Raw genomic sequence first — 9,458 nt, 5'->3', positions numbered from 1 at the left:
CTGAAGGTATCATGCTTCCTGATTTTAAACTATACTATACAAATACAAAGCAACAGCAATCAAAGCATTATGGTATTGACACAAAAGCAAACACATAGATCAATGGAACAGAATAGAGAGCCCAGAAATGAATCCACATTTATATGGGCAGTTAATCCATGACAAAGGAGGCAAGAATATACAATAGGGAAAAGATAGTCTCTTCAATAAATGGTGCTGGGGAAACTGGACAGCTACATGCAAAAGAATCAACTGTACTACTTTCTCATGCCATATACAAAAAAAAATTCAAAATAGTTTAAAATCGTAAGTGTAAGACCTGAAACCATAAAAATCCTAGAAGAAAACATAGGCAGTATACTCTTTGACACTGGTATTAGCAATATTTGTTTTGGATCTGTCTCCTCAGGTAAGGGGAACAAAAGCAAAAATAAACAGTTGGGACTACATCAAACTAAAAAGGTTTTGCACAGTGACAAAAACTAACAACCAACTAAAAAGGCAGCCTACTGAATGGGAGAATGTATTTACAAACAATATATCCAACAATGGGTTAATATTCAAAATATATAAAGAACTCATACAACTTAACATCAAAAACAAACAACTCAATTAAAAGATGGGCAGAGGCCCTGAAGACATTTTTCAAAAGAATACATACAGATGGCCAACAGATACCTTAAAAGATGCTCAACTTCACTAATCATCAGGGAAAGGCAAATCAAAACCACAGTGAGATACCACCTCACATCTGTCAGAATGGCAATCACTAAAAAGACAACAACAAATGTTGGCAAGAATGTGGAGAAAACGGAATCCTCATGCACTGTTAGTGGAACTGTAAATTGGTGCTGCCACTATGGAGAACATTATGAAGTTTCCTCAAACAATTAAAATAGAAGTGCCATATGATCCAGCAGTTTCACTTCTAGGCATTTACTAAAGAAAACAAAACACTATTTCAAGAAGATACATGCACCTCAATGTTCACTGCAGCATTATTTACAATAGCAGAGATAGGGAGGCAACCTGTGTCCATCAATAGATGAATAGATAAAGAAGATGTAGTGTATATATACAATGAAATATTAGCCATAAAAAATGAAATCTTACCACTTATCACAACATGAATGGATCTAGAGGATATTATGCTAAGTGAAATAAGTCAAACAAATACCATGTAATCTTACTTATTTGTGGAATCTAAAAAAACAAAATGAAAACAGATTTCTATATATACAGAAGGAATGGGTGGTTGCCAGAGGGAGAGGGTGGGCGTAGGGCAAAACAGGTGAAGGAGATTAATAGGTACAAACCTCCAATATAAAATAAATAAGCCATGGGGATGTAATAACAGCATACAGAATATGGTCAATTATATTGTTAAAACTTTGCATGGGAACATATGGTTACTAGATTTATGGTGATCATTTCATAATGTACACAAGTGTCAAATCACCATGTGGTACACCTGAAACTAATATAATATTATATGTCAACTATATTTCAATTAAAAATAAATAAAATAAAATTGAGCGTGATTTAAATCCACAAGCCATAATAGTACCATGACTCATAATCCAGAAACCATAGGAGAAATTAAAATAAAAAGTCAATCTTCCAAATAGTGCAAAAAACACCATAGGTAAAGTCATTAGGCAATTACAAACCAGTTAAAAAATACTTGCAACTCATATCATAAACAAAGTGTTAATCTCAGAAATTCATAAAGAGTTCATAAAAATTGAAAAAAACCAATACTGAATAGCAAAAAGAGCAAAAGATCAATTATGTCCAAGGAAAGGGAATATAAATAGTTTTCAAATATAGGAGAGATTCTCAACCGCACTCAAAGCAAAATGAACCAATTAAGTAAACTAAAACTATACTTAGATACCATTTTCAATTTTCCAAATTTTTTAATTTCAAAAGTGTAATAAAACCACTGTTAGACTGTAGGATAACAGATAATCTCAGGTAACACTGGTAGAAGAACAAAGCGGTATGATTCATCAATATTTATCAGAGTTATAAATGCATATACCCTTTGACCCAACAATTCCACTTCTGGGTATATAGCCTACATATAAACTTAAACATGTGCAAAATAATTTATGTACAAATTAACTCATTATAGCATTGTATGTAACAGCAAATGATAAGGAACAACTCAAATCTCCTTCAATAAGGGACTAGTTTTTAAAAATTATGGTACATCTACATAATGGAATATTATCTAACAGAAAAAGAATGAGAAAGTTTTCTACTTCTATGGAAAGATTTCAATATCTACTTTTTTTAAGTACAGAAAAGTGAATATAGCATGTTACTTGTGTTTTTTTCTTTTTTAGATGGCAATTTTTTTTTTTTTTTTTGTCTGCGCTGGGTCTTCTTCATTGCTGCACACGGGCTTTTCTCTAGTTGGAGTGAGCAGGGCCTACTCTGTGTTGTGGTGCACGGGCTTCTCATTGCGGTGGCTTCTCTTGTTGCAGAGCACGGGCTCTAGGGTCACAGGCTCAGTAGTTGTGGTACACAGGCTTAGTTATTACGCAGCATGTGGGATCTTCCTGGACCAGAGCTCAAACCCATGTCCCCTGCATTGGCAGGCAGATTCTTAACCACTGCACCACCAGGGAAGCCCACTTGTGTATTTTTTAAATGAGGGTAAACGAGACTACGCAAACATATTGCTTGTATTTGTATAAAAGTAACTCTGGAAGGAAATACAAAAAAAACAATTTAAGTGGTTAAAAATGAGGGAGAGATCACTGGACAAATGGGGTAGAAGGAGATTTCATACGCCATACCATTTTTGAACCACATGACCACGTTATCACTTCAAATTAAATTTTAACATAAAATTTTTTTCATATCCACATTTTTCAAAAGAAAAAATGCCATGAAAGTTTCCTTTTTCAGTTATCCTCAAGTACATTTCTCAAATATCTTTTTTGGTTAAAAATGTACCAGATAGTAGCAATACTCAGTAGCAATTTTCAAAGCTAGGTATTCTGTTCTATGGGACCTTACTGAATTTATATTTATGGCTAAGGAGGCATCGGTTATAATTTCTTAAAATTTTCCAGGCTAATATTATTATGGTTTTGCTACATGGGGCATAAATGTTCCCTTTGTCTGTACATTGGAGAAAATCATAATCATTTTTAAAAGCGGATTCTTGGCCATGCCTATGAGTACTCCCACAGCTTGCCTTGCACTGGGGGTGGCCTTCTAGTCAGCCGAGTGTCTATATTAGGCAACTCAAATTTCACAAGAGGATATCAATCCTACTCCCAATTCAACTGTCTGTTAAAGCATATGGGTCTTTATTTAATTGGCAACATAGCTAGCAGCACTCCAGGTAGTTGTCAGCAAATACAATCTTGAACTCATGCTGTCCAATACCGATCAAAATCTTGGCCAAGATAAACAATATTTAAGGAGGACTGCTTGAAAGATAGAGTGGACATTTGCTATTTTTGTCAGCTTAACATATAAATACCCCTCTTATAATGAGGAAATCCCAAGAGAGAGAAGAGGCAGGGTCCTGCTTCCCCCTACAAACACCAAAGAGCACGCTCTAGAAGCTGGAAGTATACATGTGATCTAGGCTTGATTGACTGGACAATCTATTACCCTGGGACTTTGATATGACATCGTGACAAAGGGAAGCAAAGATGCAGAGACAATCAGATCTTTTGCCACAGTGGTGGAAACGGAAGTGAGAATCATGGAATGGGGGCAAGAGTCTACCTAAGTGCAGCAACATAATTTTCCTTAGCAGATTACTCCTATGATAGGATCTTTTCTGGGCCTTGCCTTTCTTGATTCCCACCCCTTTTTCAAGCCTTGTTCTCCAAACTTTTATTAATTCTTTGTGATACCTTTCCAACAAATACTTTTTTTTGCTTCCAAGTTAGACAGAGCTGCTCTTCTCATTTGCAACCAAGAATGCTGAATGATATAAAGACTGTTCCATGGATTAAATTAGATAAACTGACTACCCTAATGTGACTAAATCATATTATGCTGGCCCCCTTTAATTATCTTTATGGAGATAAACTTTCATATGATATTGTTGATTGTATGTTGTGATACAGTTCTAAAACACCGTTATTTTTACAATATTTTCAATACATTATAAACTATTCTCTATGTGAACTTTGGGAGTAACTTTTGTCTTGGTATAGTATCATGAAAATTTGGGTTTCACTAAAGAATTGGTTGGCTTTATATTAAAAATAAAAATAAGTGTGTGATATTATTGTTAATAACAACATGCACTATTCTATTATGGTGATTTGTGGTTGTGATTTTTTTCCAGAAACCCATTTGTTGGAATAGAGAAGGCAGGTTGTTGGATTGTTTCTGATTTGAGGTTGTGAAGACTGGATACAGTGAAATGACAAATACTAAGAGAGTTGAAAGTATTGACAAGAGGGTTGAATTCACATACCCTGATGTCTAGGCTGGACAATAATATAACGAGAAGGGTGCTGCTACTTTGAAAGAAAATGGAATGCCAAAAATTCTTAACTATCAACAAGAGCCAAAAGAAGCATAATATGTAGAAATGCATAAGAACTAGTAAAACAGGAAATTATTGTAAAAGAAAAAGATTGGAAGTTTAAGATTTCAGATATGTGCAGTCCAAGTTTCACATATGACCAGAGGAAATGTTTTTGGATCTGGAGGGCAGATAAACACCACTGAAGTTGAGACTATTTGGATGGGACTTTGACACTCAAGTTTCCCAACTGATGACAAGGCTTGGAACATAGAGAAAACTCTAAGTCAGGTATCAAAAATCCTAAATTGTATTGAGCTGGGGAACCAGGACTGTAGGAAGAACCATTTTCTCTTTCTCTTCCATGTTCCTGCCTTGGCCTATGAAATGAAACATTTGGCCTCTCAGAAGTATTGGGAAAGAAGCCTCTGTCTTTTCTCCATTTCTCATTAGTATTCATCTGGAAATATGATAAGAGACCTACATCCCAGGGCCTATATTTGTCTTTTGAACATGATTAGTATGATACATATATATAGCACAGACACTATTTAGCTCTCACTTCAGAATTACCTGCCCAATGAGTGTTCTCTCTGATCCTGCCTTGTCAATGTGATCAGCCCACTCAGACATGCCTTACTCCTCTTGGGGTGAAATTCCTACTCAGCTGAATCTCAAAATATAAATAAGAGAGAATATACTGGGAGGACAAGAGTGGAGAAAAGTATACCAGGCAGAAGAAATAGTAGTTACAAAAGCAGAGATGCTTAAGAAATTAGTTTGTATGTGGAATTCCAAGTAGAGTGCTTTGAACACAGGATGCATTTGTGAAGATGAAAAGAGGAGTTAGTGAAACGACAGGGACATTAAATACCATGCTAAAAATTCTGGTCTTTATCTTGGCAAGACAAAAGTCTGACAGATTACCAGTTAATACACCAATAACCCACAGGAGGAAACACTGTTGTCCCTCCTTCTACTCATGGGTTTACTACTACTACTCTAAGTACCTCAAAAGCTGTGAGCCCTGACAGTAAATATGAGTAAATTTTTTTTTTAAGTAACAATGCATTTAAGGGAATTCAAACACCTCATGAAGAAATAAAAACAAAAAAATAAGAAAAAGAAGCTGTTAATGAAATAGAAATACTGAAGAAGATAAGTGACACAAATAAAAAGAATACATGAGATTCAATTACAGCATTAAAAAAGACTTTTTAGAATTAATCATGATTTTCCAATTCCAAAATTCAGCAGCTGAATTGAAAGAAGTGTGATCATTAATACAAATTAAATGAGAAGCCCAAGAAGAAATAATCTCAAAGCCAAAGCAACATATAAAGAGATAGACTTCTGCTTCTATCCACAAAGGAGTAACTGCTCTGGGACTTACCCTTATACCATAAACAACTAGAAGGACAAAATACATAAAACAACTACTTTCAGACATCCGACAATAGGTAGCACAAGACAATAATCCCTGAAAAAAGAGAGACAATCCAACTGATCCCCAGCAGCAGCATCCCTGTGGTACAGGGAAGTAAAATCAAAACAGAGCCCAGCAGTGCCACTGAGTTGAGGAGGCAGAGCCTGGAGTTCAGGCAAACTGAGATGAATAGAAGTTGTGGGGTAATACCATAGAGGAGGAAGCTACACAAAGAAGGAGTTCCAGAAGATTTTAGACAGTCCCTTTTGAGTTTCTGGCTGAATATGAATTAGTGTGCCTCAAGGGTGAAACTCCACAATGTTAAAGAACAGCTGCCAAGAAAAGAACAATTTCCAGGAAACTGTAAGCTAAATGATTCCCAGAGTTCACTCATGGCTGGGAACTTTTCAAGTTCCATCAACCAGAGTAGAGAGATTGTACTGAAAACATGGAGCATTCAGTATAGATGCTGAGAAGGGTATGCCTTAGTACTGAGGCTAAACTAGCCCTAGAGTAAAGGCTACTGAAGATTAACCCTACAAAGGTTTAAAAACAAGCGTCCAAGGGCAAAATGATCTCTCAATTATTTCACGGACTTCCAGAACAAGGTCCAACACTTTATTTAAAGAAATACAATCAAATCCATCACTCAAAACAAAAAATTCACAATTAAAAATAATTAGTTCTAGTTCTGCTGTGGCAATGTTATTCCTTAAAGCTTATCTCGCCCACTGATTACAGACAAAATATCAAAAAAAAAAAAAAAACTAGACAAAATATACCCAAAAAATCTGCCAACTATGAAAAATGAACAAAGGTAGACAGATTGTCATTAGGGAAATGCAAATCACCTCACACCCATTAGAATGGGATGGATACCACCCAAAAAAACTAAAATAAAGTGTTGGTGAGGACATGCAAAAACTGGAATCATTTTACACTGTTGGTAGTAATATAAAATGCTACAGCCTCTATGGAAAACAGTATGGTGGTTTCTCAAAAAATTAAAAATAGAATTACCATATGACCCAGCAATTCCACTTCTGGAGATATATAGATATAGATATAGATATAGATATAGATATAGATATAGATATAGATATAGATATAGATATAGATATAGATATGTGTGTGTGTGTGTAAAAGATATATAAAGATATATCTTTTATATAGATATAGATATAAAAGAATTAAAAGCATGATCCATGTGCACACCAATGTTCATAGCAGCACTATTCACAATAGCCAAGTGGTGGAAGCAACCCAAGCATCCTTCAGTGGATGAATGGATAAACAAATGTGGTATTACATACAATGAAATACTACTCAGCTTTAGAAAGGGAGGAAATTCTGACACATGCTACAACATGGATGAAACTTGAGGACATTATGCTAAGTGAAATAAGACAGTCACAAGAAGGCAAATACTGCTGGGTTCCACTTATATGACCTACCTAGAGTAGTCAAAGTCATAGAAACAAAGTATAATGATGGTTGACAAGATGGAGAGAGGGAGAAATAGGGAGTTGTTTCATGGGTATAGAATTTCAATTTTCTAAGATAAAAAGGTTGGGAGATTTGTTAACCAACAATGTGAGTATACTTAACACTACTAAACTGTACATTTAGAAACAGTTAAGATGGTAAATTTTATGTTATGTGTTTTTCTTTTTTTTTTCCCACTGCTGCCATCCCCCAGCCCCCGCCTCTGCCCCTCAGCCTGGCCTGACAGCAGTGCACTCTGCCACTCTCCCACATGCTCCTGTTATGTGTTTTACTACCACAATAATTTTTTTTTAATTTTAAAGAAAGTAGTAAGATTGTAAAAAGTGATCAAAACTGGGACAGGCAACCTGCAAAAGGGTGAGCTTCTTGACTACAACTCCAAAATAAATTCCATCTTTCTGACCAGAATAATAAGGAACAGGAAACCCTTTAGGGAAAAGAGAGTAAGGAGACTTCCAGAGAAGACAGAGGTAGAGAAGGTGATCCTCAAATATTGTATATGAAACTCAAAATCATGGATTTACCTTTGAAATGTTCATGTATGGGACAAATCCAAAGGTAGCCTAGAAAGGCTTTGAGAACTGAACTAAGATTTAGACCACCATCCAAATTTCCAACTAATCCTTTGATGATTCATGTGCAAGACAGACTAAGTCAGCATTTGTAAACTAAACTTAAATTGGAACCATAGCCCACAGAGGCTGTAGAGGGCCATACTTACAGAGGAACAACAGTTTGAATAGTTACAAATTTTTCATCAGAAACTATAGAAACTGGAAGGCAGTAGAGCAATGTCTTTAAAATAATGAAAGGAAAGAACTGTGAACTCAAAATTCTATAACCAGCAAAACTATCCTTTAGAAGTGAAGATGAAAAGACATTCTGAGATGAAGAAAAACTAAACGAATTTTTTTACCAGCAGACCTGCTGTAAAAGAGATACTAAAAAAAAAAAAAAAAATTCTTCAGGCTGAAAGGGAAACTCAAATTTAAAAAATAAAGGAACAAAAAAATAAATAAAGGAACAACAATCATCTGAGAAAATATAAAAGATATCTACATTTTACTCGAAGTGGTACAGTGCTAAATCGACTATGAAAGGTTAGATATGTACACTGTGATCCTAAGAGAAACCACTAAAAAATTAACAAAAACAAATATAATGAAAGGTCAACAGATGAATTAAAATGGAACACTGAAAAATATCCAAACACCTGAAAAGATGGCAGAGAAAGGGAAAACAGGAACAAAAAAAGAGGCAGCAAACTGAAAACACATAATAAAATGGCAGACCTAAATCTAAACATATCAATAATTGCATTATATATAAATGGTATACACCTACCAATTAAAAGACATAGATCATCTTATCACACTTGTGGGAAAAAAAGGAAGACCCAGCTTTTGTATTATTGAAAAAAAAAATCCACTTTAAATATAAACAGGTAGATAGATTAAAAGTAAAAGGATAGAAAAAGACAATGTTAATCCAAAGATAGCTAGAGTGGCTATATTAATATCATATAAATTAGAATTCAGAACAAGAAATATTACCAAGGACAAAGAGGGATACTATATAATGATAAAAGTGTGAATTCACTAAGACATAAAAATCCTAGATGAGTATTTAGCAACAACAGAGCTTCAAAATAGATGAAGCAAAAACTGACAGAACGCAAAGGAAAAACAGACAAATTTAAAACAATAAAGATTGCAACACTTCTCTTAACAATCAATAGAAAAAGTAGAAATAAAATTAGTATATAGAAGACATTATTAACCACCTTATTCTAATTGACATTTACAGAATTCTCTACTCAACATTCCTGTAACATTTACCAAGATAGACCATATCCTGGGCCATAAAACAAATCTTCAAAAATTAGAAAGAACTGAAATCATACAAAGTATGATCTCTGACCATAACAGAATTAATCTAGAAAAAAATAACTAAAAGATAAATAGGAAATTCCTAAGTATTTCAAAATTAAACAACACTTCTAAATAAGTGTATAAAAAG

Source organism: Kogia breviceps, chromosome 2 (genome assembly GCF_026419965.1).
Source record: "Kogia breviceps isolate mKogBre1 chromosome 2, mKogBre1 haplotype 1, whole genome shotgun sequence".
Taxonomy (NCBI): Eukaryota; Metazoa; Chordata; class Mammalia; order Artiodactyla; family Physeteridae; genus Kogia; species Kogia breviceps.
This window is presented reverse-complemented; position numbering follows the sequence as displayed.